This window comes from Calonectris borealis, chromosome 23 (assembly GCF_964195595.1).
Source record: "Calonectris borealis chromosome 23, bCalBor7.hap1.2, whole genome shotgun sequence".
NCBI lineage: Eukaryota > Metazoa > Chordata > Aves > Procellariiformes > Procellariidae > Calonectris > Calonectris borealis.
In genome coordinates, this window is record NC_134334.1 from 9,945,177 (window position 1) to 9,956,692 (window position 11,516).

An 11,516-nucleotide genomic window follows, 5' to 3' on the forward strand; every position below is an offset into this window, starting at 1 on the left:
CTTCCAGGCTTGCGGCTGCCTCCCTGCTTGCCACCTGCAAGTGCTCCTGCGGGAGAGGAGGGGAAGAGGAGCAGCCATCAGGGCACCGGCACACTCCCACGAGTGCACTCCCCTCAGCATTACCCCCTCCCGGTTCCCCTCGGGCACTGCCTTTGCCCACGCATCCCCTCTTCTTCCCAGCCCTGCAGGCACTGCGGGCTGGCAGAGGGACCCCCAGGCCCAACTCTGGACGCGGTCCCCATCTGGACATGGTCCTGAGCAACTGGCTCTAGGTGACCCTGCTTGAGCAGGGGGCATGGGACAAGAGAAGATGATCTCCAGAGGTCCCTTCCAACCTCAACCAGTCTGTGACTCTGTGAACTCACCTTGGTGTGGGTCACCATCCCCTCCAGCTGCTGGAGCTCGTGGCGGTTCTTTTCCAAACACCGCACGACGACACAGTTCTGGGAAGAGGAGCCGCACACAGGCACTGAGCCCCTGACACAGCCCCGGGAGCCCCAGTGGGCGGATATGGGCAGAGGAGGGGACACTGACCTCCATGCTGCGCTGCTCCATGGTTTTCTGCAGCTCCTGCTGCTTCTTCCCCTGCATGGGGAAAGGAGGGGTCAGAGGGTCAGGTCTCTCGCAGCCCCAGCTCCCGGGGCCAAGGGGAACACTCCACACCTACCAGACACCGCAGCAGCTCCTTGTGCCTTTGTGACTCAGCAGAACACTGAGCCAGGCGCTCCCGGAGCATGCAGAGGTCTTGCTTCACCGCTTCTGTCTGCATGGCTGCACCTGCGCGTCAGGAGCCAGCAGGGTGTGAGGGTCACGGCGGGGGGCACGGACTCCCGTGGGGACGCTGCCCTACGCTGGCACACAGTTGCCCATGGACACGCGGGTACGCTCAGGGGAACGCACCACCACACGACTGCGCACAGGCACGCCACCCTGCTCGCCTGCAGCTGTGCCCAGCACCGCGGGTGCTGGCACAGCTACATCCGTACACCCACAGGCACAGCCACACACTACCTTGTGCTCCTCAAGCACAGGCGCACCCGCGCTCTCTCACGCACAGGACACGGCCACGCACATGCACAGTCAGGGATGCCCAGGGCTGGCACGGCAGCCTCCCCCCAGAGAGGGGCACTGACAGCCGTCGGCACTCACGTGCCTGCACACCCTTCCCAGCCAGCGTTCCTGTGCGCGTGCGCGCACTGGTTCCATGCCCGGCTCGGCCTGCGTCAGGTGGACGCTGAGCAGGTGGCAGGAGGTGGTGGGGGGCACCAGGGACCGCTGAGGAGAGAAGGAGCTTCCCCTGCCTTGCTGTGCCAGGCAGCCCCGCAGGGCCCCTGCTGCCCGTGGGGCTGCCCCGCCCTGGGGCCTCTGCAATGCCACCTTCAGCGTCAGCGTCCCGCCCTTTGAGGTCAACATGCCCCCCCACCCCGGGACCCCCTTCCTTTTGGTCCCCCACCATCCCCAGCAGCACACGCGTCCTCCCCACCTGGCCCTGCCTCAGCCCAGGCTACTGCCTTCCCCCCAGCGTTTGCAGCCACACACAGACCCCTGGCCACCCCCTCGCCCAGCCGAGGGCTGCGGGGACTGTGGGGATACTCTGCCCTCACCCTCCTCTCTCCCGTCGGGGGCCTTCCGCTGCACGGCGGACACAGGACAGGTCGTTGGCGAGTACTCTCCAAACTCCTGCCCAGCAGCACCGAGGTTCTCCTCCAGATGCTTCCCCACCTCTGGGAGCAGCCTCCTTTGTACCCGCTGGGGCGCCCATGTCACAAGCCCACAGTGACATCACAGTGACACGGCCACCGCTGCCCACTGTGACGTGGCAATCACCTCCCTGGGGCTGGTGCCAAGGGCTGCCGTGGGGCCCAGGCGCGGCCACCGGGGAAACGGGGCGTCACTCTCAGCACCTACTCTTAGCAGACCGGCGGGAGTGACCGCGGGCGCCGCGTGTCAGCATCTCCCTGTGGGGTTTGCCTGTCCCGCGGCTGTCCAGCTGTGGCAGCTCCCCGCCCCAAGTCCAAGCGTGAGCCAGGCTGTGCATGTACTCCCAGCAGGCACATGCAGACACTCGCACACACGCGCGTGCACCACGGGTGTGCGCATGCGCACGGACAGACACACCGCGTGGGCCCCAGCACAGGGCTCAAGCATCCAGCCCCCGTTTGGATCCAGCATCCAGCCCCCAAACTACAGCCCGGGAAAGGGAAAAAACAGACTAGCCCTCTGCTCTAGCCCAGGCAGACACCGTGCTTGCAGGCTCCCAAGAGGAATGGGGTCTCTGACTTGCTCAGAGAGCCGCGGCTGCCGGCACGTTGGGGGACACCAGGAGGAAGGGGTGAGGGCACGCGGCATACACAAGTCGAGCTGGCACACATCATCTTTGGTTTATTATGCTTCCTAAAGGAGCTCTTGGGCTTGTGGGTGGTCGTTGTGGCTCACCATCTCCCCATGAACCTGTACTCGGTACATACAGGTGTACAGGCAGAGCCATCGTGGGGAGCGCACAGGCAGAAGGGAAAGCAGCAGCCACCTCCCTCTGACCGGTCACCTGGCGTTCATTGATGTTAGCAAAAGAGGATTTGCTGGCATTTTGTTTTCTTCTCGTTCGTGCGCAGGTACTGGAAAGACGGCAGCAGAAGGACACGCTAGCTAAAACCCCTTTTACTGCTGGCAATAAAGGTGCCTCTTGGCTGGGAGCACGAGAAGTACCCCTTTTTCCGCTCTTGATTCTTCATATACGGTTTTAAGACTACCCACATATTCATTTTTACGATTTACATAACCTCTACGCCTTGGCCATGACGTCACTTGTTACCACTCGCTTTTGAGTATTTGTTCACGTGAACCCCCAGTGGAAGCATGCTTAATGCATATTTATTAGCTGAATTTGCGTGATTTTCTTGCAACTTTGCCGCTTTCAGCCGGTTTGGTCTGGTTTCTTCTAACAGCAAACCCTGTTCTACAAGTGAGGTCATTGTTGTTCAAGTTGCATTGCGCCTGTCTTAAAATGGGCAGCCGTTTGCGCAGGGTGGTGGATACAGCCTCCTGCCTCCAAGTCGGGCAAGAGCCAGGTCTGAGGCAGAGCCATGGTGGGGCGCGCACAGGCAGAAGGGAAAGCAGCAGCCACCTCCCTCCAACCTGTCAGCTGACATTCATTGGCAAGGTCACGCACTTGTCCTGCAATCACAGAGTTCTTTATTCTCTTTCTAGTTTTATTTCAAAAGAACCGGGACCTCGCTGGGCGGCTCCCAAAGGCGGCCGCCAGCTTTGGTGGCAGGACCCAGTTAAGGATGTCCCTCTTCAGCAGGACCAGGATGAGGATGGCGATCTGCAGGAAGGCGAGGAACAGAAGAAGTCTCCTGGGGGACAGGAGAGGGGTCAGGCAGAGCAGGGGGCACATTTGTCTCAGCTCTTGCCAGCCACCCTCTTCGAACACCACCGTGGCACCTTGCTCTGTGCTGGGCACGACACTCCCCGCTCAGAACTGGAGTGAGGGGCCCGGGCATCTCTTTCAGCTCTACTGTAGGTCTCCCCAGTGGGCCCCAAAATCCCCCCCTACGCACCCCCCCCCGCGCTAGGAAGAAAAGAAATACTGAAACGTTTCCTCCCAGAGAAGTCCAAAGCTGCCTAATGCCCTTGGACCGCTGGCACAGGCATCCCACTGCCTATGGCAGAGCCCCGGCACCCCGAGCCCCCAGGGCAACTCACCTCAGCCAAGAAGTGCTCTTATGCCTCCTTGACGCCAGCTGCTCCTCCTGCAGGCCAAGGCACAGCAGGGACACGTGTTGGGGTGTGCGAGGCGGCCGAGGTTTGGGGGCTCAGACCCCCTCCCCTGTCCCGCTGAGATCAGTGCCCCCATGTCCCCCGGGTACAGTGCGGACCCTTCCCTCCCCAAGGCCCACAGCGGGGTTTGTCTGTCCTACCAGCCGCACAGCCACCATCTCCTGCAGCAGTGACTCCTCTGTCTCGTCTGCCTGCACTGTCTTCTCCCTGCTGCGGACATCATGGGGTTCTAGGCTGTGAGAAGAGACCTCGGCCGGCATGGCGACCCCCCGCGTGGCCAACAGGGAGCCAGGGTGCTGCCCAGCCTGTGCTGGGGTTGGCACCAGGCACCCCCGGTATCCCAGCACTGCACAGACCCGGTTCCCCTCCCCTGTCCCGCCGCAGCCCTGGGGAGCGTGGAGGAGAGCCTGGGAGCTACTCAGAGTTGCGCAGAGCTGCTTCCAGGAGTCCCGAGTTGCTCAGAGGTGTTTTGAGCTGCTTAGGAGAAGGCAAAGGGCTCTCCAGAGCAGGCTGGAGGCGCTGACAGGAGCCAGAAGGATGTCTACGAGCGGCAGAGGTCTGCCCAAAGCTGCTCATCACTCCCCCACCCCGCTGCCCCAGGTTTCGATCAGGGCCCCATCACCACTCACAAAGCTGTTGGCTCTCGGAGGCGTTCCCGTCTCTCCTGGAGGCGCTGGAGCTTGTTCCTGAGCAGCTGGACAAGCAGAGGGCCCAGTCAAGAGTCCATGCCATGCTCGCTCTGAGGGGGCTTGCCCCCACAAACATGTTGAGCCCTCGTCCCTCCCGTCCCCCTTGTACCTTCTTGACCTCAACCTGCTCCTGAACAGCTTCTGCCAGCTCTGACCACTGCTGCCACTGCAAAGCAAGTGGGAGAAATTGCAGGGAGCCATGGTGGGAAAGGGCATCCCCAGTCAGTCCCCAGGGCACGGGGAGGTAAGGCCACGGCCAGGGCGGCAGGCACCCGGGTGTCCTGGGGCTAGCGCCATTGCCCGGCAGCTCTGGCCACTCCCCGAGGGATTTCTGGATGCGGGTCACAGACTTTGATCTGCTCCCGCACTGCTGTGCCTCCCTCTGCCTTTCCCTGAAAGAGGTCTGCCTGGGAGGGAAGAGGGGACAGGAACGTCTCCGAGAGGGGCAGGGCTGGAGGAGGACCCCCACTGACACCGGCAGGTTGCAACCCCAGGGTACCCAGCAACCCCCCCTCCAGCCCATGCCTGAGTTCGTGTTACACACGGCATCCCCTGACACACCCAGTGAGGGTCACTCCTCCCACCCCCTTCCCCAAAGCCATATTGCTGAGCCTGCGGACTGACATCAGGGTCCCCTCTGCAGCACAGAGCCAACAGCCTGGGGGATCTCCAGGGGCCCAATCCCTCCATCACAGATGCCGTATCCCGGAGTAGATGTCCTGCCCTGCCACACCACTGCCCGTGGCTGCTGGGGTGCACAGACCCAGCACTGGCACCCCCCTCCCTGACCCTGTCAGGACAGGCCTCCTTCTCCCCTGTACCTTCTGCGCCTCTTCCAGGCTTGCGGCTGCCTCCCTGCTTGCCACCTGCAAGTGCTCCTGCGGGAGAGGAGGGGAAGAGGAGCAGCCATCAGGGCACCGGCACACTCCCACGAGTGCACTCCCCTCAGCATTACCCCCTCCCGGTTCCCCTCGGGCACTGCCTTTGCCCACGCATCCCCTCTTCTTCCCAGCCCTGCAGGCACTGCGGGCTGGCAGAGGGACCCCCAGGCCCAACTCTGGACGCGGTCCCCATCTGGACATGGTCCTGAGCAACTGGCTCTAGGTGACCCTGCTTGAGCAGGGGGCATGGGACAAGAGAAGATGATCTCCAGAGGTCCCTTCCAACCTCAACCAGTCTGTGACTCTGTGAACTCACCTTGGTGTGGGTCACCATCCCCTCCAGCTGCTGGAGCTCGTGGCGGTTCTTTTCCAAACACCGCACGACGACACAGTTCTGGGAAGAGGAGCCGCACGCAGGCACTGAGCCCCTGACACAGCCCCGGGAGCCCCAGCGGGCGGATATGGGCAGAGGAGGGGACACTGACCTCCATGCTGCGCTGCTCCATGGTTTTCTGCAGCTCCTGCTGCTTCTTCCCCTGCATGGGGAAAGGAGGGGTCAGAGGGTCAGGTCTCTCGCAGCCCCAGCTCCCGGGGCCAAGGGGAACACTCCACACCTACCAGACACCGCAGCAGCTCCTTGTGCCTTTGTGACTCAGCAGAACACTGAGCCAGGCGCTCCCGGAGCATGCGGAGGTCTTGCTTCACCGCTTCTGTCTGCATGGCTGCACCTGCGCGTCAGGAGCCAGCAGGGTGTGAGGGTCACGGCGGGGGGCACGGACTCCCGTGGGGACGCTGCCCTACGCTGGCACACAGTTGCCCATGGACACGCGGGTACGCTCAGGGGAACGCACCACCACACGACTGCGCACAGGCACGCCACCCTGCTCGCCTGCAGCTGTGCCCAGCACCGCGGGTGCTGGCACAGCTACATCCGTACACCCACAGGCACAGCCACACACTACCTTGTGCTCCTCAAGCACAGGCGCACCCGCGCTCTCTCACGCACAGGACACGGCCACGCACATGCACAGTCAGGGATGCCCAGGGCTGGCACGGCAGCCTCCCCCCAGAGAGGGGCACTGACAGCCGTCGGCACTCACGTGCCTGCACACCCTTCCCAGCCAGCGTTCCTGTGCGCGTGCGCGCACTGGTTCCATGCCCGGCTCGGCCTGCGTCAGGTGGACGCTGAGCAGGTGGCAGGAGGTGGTGGGGGGCACCAGGGACCGCTGAGGAGAGAAGGAGCTTCCCCTGCCTTGCTGTGCCAGGCAGCCCCGCAGGGCCCCTGCTGCCCGTGGGGCTGCCCCGCCCTGGGGCCTCTGCAATGCCACCTTCAGCGTCAGCGTCCCGCCCTTTGAGGTCAACATGCCCCCCCACCCCGGGACCCCCTTCCTTTTGGTCCCCCACCATCCCCAGCAGCACACGCGTCCTCCCCACCTGGCCCTGCCTCAGCCCAGGCTACTGCCTTCCCCCCAGCGTTTGCAGCCACACACAGACCCCTGGCCACCCCCTCGCCCAGCCGAGGGCTGCGGGGACTGTGGGGATACTCTGCCCTCACCCTCCTCTCTCCCGTCGGGGGCCTTCCGCTGCACGGCGGACACAGGACAGGTCGTTGGCGAGTACTCTCCAAACTCCTGCCCAGCAGCACCGAGGTTCTCCTCCAGATGCTTCCCCACCTCTGGGAGCAGCCTCCTTTGTACCCGCTGGGGCGCCCATGTCACAAGCCCACAGTGACATCACAGTGACACGGCCACCGCTGCCCACTGTGACGTGGCAATCACCTCCCTGGGGCTGGTGCCAAGGGCTGCCGTGGGGCCCAGGCGCGGCCACCGGGGAAACGGGGCGTCACTCTCAGCACCTACTCTTAGCAGACCGGCGGGAGTGACCGCGGGCGCCGCGTGTCAGCATCTCCCTGTGGGGTTTGCCTGTCCCGCGGCTGTCCAGCTGTGGCAGCTCCCCGCCCCAAGTCCAAGCGTGAGCCAGGCTGTGCATGTACTCCCAGCAGGCACATGCAGACACTCGCACACACGCGCGTGCACCACGGGTGTGCGCATGCGCACGGACAGACACACCGCGTGGGCCCCAGCACAGGGCTCAAGCATCCAGCCCCCGTTTGGATCCAGCATCCAGCCCCCAAACTACAGCCCGGGAAAGGGAAAAAACAGACTAGCCCTCTGCTCTAGCCCAGGCAGACACCGTGCTTGCAGGCTCCCAAGAGGAATGGGGTCTCTGACTTGCTCAGAGAGCCGCGGCTGCCGGCACGTTGGGGGACACCAGGAGGAAGGGGTGAGGGCACGCGGCATACACAAGTCGAGCTGGCACACATCATCTTTGGTTTATTATGCTTCCTAAAGGAGCTCTTGGGCTTGTGGGTGGTCGTTGTGGCTCACCATCTCCCCATGAACCTGTACTCGGTACATACAGGTGTACAGGCAGAGCCATCGTGGGGAGCGCACAGGCAGAAGGGAAAGCAGCAGCCACCTCCCTCTGACCGGTCACCTGGCGTTCATTGATGTTAGCAAAAGAGGATTTGCTGGCATTTTGTTTTCTTCTCGTTCGTGCGCAGGTACTGGAAAGACGGCAGCAGAAGGACACGCTAGCTAAAACCCCTTTTACTGCTGGCAATAAAGGTGCCTCTTGGCTGGGAGCACGAGAAGTACCCCTTTTTCCGCTCTTGATTCTTCATATACGGTTTTAAGACTACCCACATATTCATTTTTACGATTTACATAACCTCTACGCCTTGGCCATGACGTCACTTGTTACCACTCGCTTTTGAGTATTTGTTCACGTGAACCCCCAGTGGAAGCATGCTTAATGCATATTTATTAGCTGAATTTGCGTGATTTTCTTGCAACTTTGCCGCTTTCAGCCGGTTTGGTCTGGTTTCTTCTAACAGCAAACCCTGTTCTACAAGTGAGGTCATTGTTGTTCAAGTTGCATTGCGCCTGTCTTAAAATGGGCAGCCGTTTGCGCAGGGTGGTGGATACAGCCTCCTGCCTCCAAGTCGGGCAAGAGCCAGGTCTGAGGCAGAGCCATGGTGGGGCGCGCACAGGCAGAAGGGAAAGCAGCAGCCACCTCCCTCCAACCTGTCAGCTGACATTCATTGGCAAGGTCACGCACTTGTCCTACAATCACAGAGTTCTTTATTCTCTTTCTAGTTTTATTTCAAAAGAACTGGGAGCTCGCTGGGCGGCTCCCAAAGGCGGCCGCCAGCTTTGGTGGCAAGACCCAGTTAAGGATGTCCCTCTTCAGCAGGACCAGGATGAGGATGGCGATCTGCAGGAAGGCGAGGAACAGAAGAAATCTCCTGGGGGACAGGAGAGGGGTCAGGCAGAGCAGGGGGCCCATTTGTCTCAGCTCTTTCCAGCCACCCTCTTCGAACACCACCGTGGCACCTTGCTCTGTGCTGGGCACGACACTCCCCGCTCAGAACTGGAGTGAGGGGCCCGGGCATCTCTTTCAGCTCTACTGTAGGTCTCCCCAGTGGGCCCCAAAATCCCCCCCTACGCACCCCCCCCCCGCGCTAGGAAGAAAAGAAATACTGAAACGTTTCCTCCCAGAGAAGTCCAAAGCTGCCTAATGCCCTTGGACCGCTGGCACAGGCATCCCACTGCCTATGGCAGAGCCCCGGCACCCCGAGCCCCCAGGGCAACTCACCTCAGCCAAGAAGTGCTCTTATGCCTCCTTGACGCCAGCTGCTCCTCCTGCAGGCCAAGGCACAGCAGGGACACGTGTTGGGGTGTGCGAGGCGGCCGAGGTTTGGGGGCTCAGACCCCCTCCCCTGTCCCGCTGAGATCAGTGCCCCCATGTCCCCCGGGTACAGTGCGGACCCTTCCCTCCCCAAGGCCCACAGCGGGGTTTGTCTGTCCTACCAGCCGCACAGCCACCATCTCCTGCAGCAGCGACTCCTCTGTCTCGTCTGCCTGCACTGTCTTCTCCCTGCTACGGACATCATGGGGTTCTAGGCTGTGAGAAGAGACCTCGGCCGGCATGGCGACCCCCCGCGTGGCCAACAGGGAGCCAGGGTGCTGCCCAGCCTGTGCTGGGGTTGGCACCAGGCACCCCCGGTATCCCAGCACTGCACAGACCCGGTTCCCCTCCCCTGTCCCGCCGCAGCCCTGGGGAGCGTGGAGGAGAGCCTGGGAGCTACTCAGAGTTGCGCAGAGCTGCTTCCAGGAGTCCCGAGTTGCTCAGAGGTGTTTTGAGCTGCTTAGGAGAAGGCAAAGGGCTCTCCAGAGCAGGCTGGAGGCGCTGACAGGAGCCAGAAGGATGTCTACGAGCGGCAGAGGTCTGCCCAAAGCTGCTCATCACTCCCCCACCCCGCTGCCCCAGGTTTCGATCAGGGCCCCATCACCACTCACAAAGCTGTTGGCTCTCGGAGGCGTTCCCGTCTCTCCTGGAGGCGCTGGAGCTTGTTCCTGAGCAGCTGGACAAGCAGAGGGCCCAGTCAAGAGTCCATGCCATGCCCGCTCTGAGGGGGCTTGCCCCCACAAACATGTTGAGCCCTCGTCCCTCCCGTCCCCCTTGTACCTTCTTGACCTCAACCTGCTCCTGAACAGCTTCTGCCAGCTCTGACCACTGCTGCCACTGCAAAGCAAGTGGGAGAAATTGCAGGGAGCCATGGTGGGAAAGGGCATCCCCAGTCAGTCCCCAGGGCACGGGGAGGTAAGGCCACGGCCAGGGCGGCAGGCACCCGGGTGTCCTGGGGCTAGCGCCATTGCCCGGCAGCTCTGGCCACTCCCCGAGGGATTTCTGGATGCGGGTCACAGACTTTGATCTGCTCCCGCACTGCTGTGCCTCCCTCTGCCTTTCCCTGAAAGAGGTCTGCCTGGGAGGGAAGAGGGGACAGGAACGTCTCCGAGAGGGGCAGGGCTGGAGGAGGACCCCCACTGACACCGGCAGGTTGCAACCCCAGGGTACCCAGCAACCCCCCCTCCAGCCCATGCCTGAGTTCGTGTTACACACGGCATCCCCTGACACACCCAGTGAGGGTCACTCCTCCCACCCCCTTCCCCAAAGCCATATTGCTGAGCCTGCGGACTGACATCAGGGTCCCCTCTGCAGCACAGAGCCAACAGCCTGGGGGATCTCCAGGGGCCCAATCCCTCCATCACAGATGCCGTATCCCGGAGTAGATGTCCTGCCCTGCCACACCACTGCCCGTGGCTGCTGGGGTGCACAGACCCAGCACTGGCACCCCCCTCCCTGACCCTGTCAGGACAGGCCTCCTTCTCCCCTGTACCTTCTGCGCCTCTTCCAGGCTTGCGGCTGCCTCCCTGCTTGCCACCTGCAAGTGCTCCTGCGGGAGAGGAGGGGAAGAGGAGCAGCCATCAGGGCACCGGCACACTCCCACGAGTGCACTCCCCTCAGCATTACCCCCTCCCGGTTCCCCTCGGGCACTGCCTTTGCCCACGCATCCCCTCTTCTTCCCAGCCCTGCAGGCACTGCGGGCTGGCAGAGGGACCCCCAGGCCCAACTCTGGACGCGGTCCCCATCTGGACATGGTCCTGAGCAACTGGCTCTAGGTGACCCTGCTTGAGCAGGGGGCATGGGACAAGAGAAGATGATCTCCAGAGGTCCCTTCCAACCTCAACCAGTCTGTGACTCTGTGAACTCACCTTGGTGTGGGTCACCATCCCCTCCAGCTGCTGGAGCTCGTGGCGGTTCTTTTCCAAACACCGCACGACGACACAGTTCTGGGAAGAGGAGCCGCACGCAGGCACTGAGCCCCTGACACAGCCCCGGGAGCCCCAGCGGGCGGATATGGGCAGAGGAGGGGACACTGACCTCCATGCTGCGCTGCTCCATGGTTTTCTGCAGCTCCTGCTGCTTCTTCCCCTGCATGGGGAAAGGAGGGGTCAGAGGGTCAGGTCTCTCGCAGCCCCAGCTCCCGGGGCCAAGGGGAACACTCCACACCTACCAGACACCGCAGCAGCTCCTTGTGCCTTTGTGACTCAGCAGAACACTGAGCCAGGCGCTCCCGGAGCATGCAGAGGTCTTGCTTCACCGCTTCTGTCTGCATGGCTGCACCTGCGCGTCAGGAGCCAGCAGGGTGTGAGGGTCACGGCGGGGGGCACGGACTCCCGTGGGGACGCTGCCCTACGCTGGCACACAGTTGCCCATGGACACGCGGGTACGCTCAGGGGAACGCACCACCACACGACTG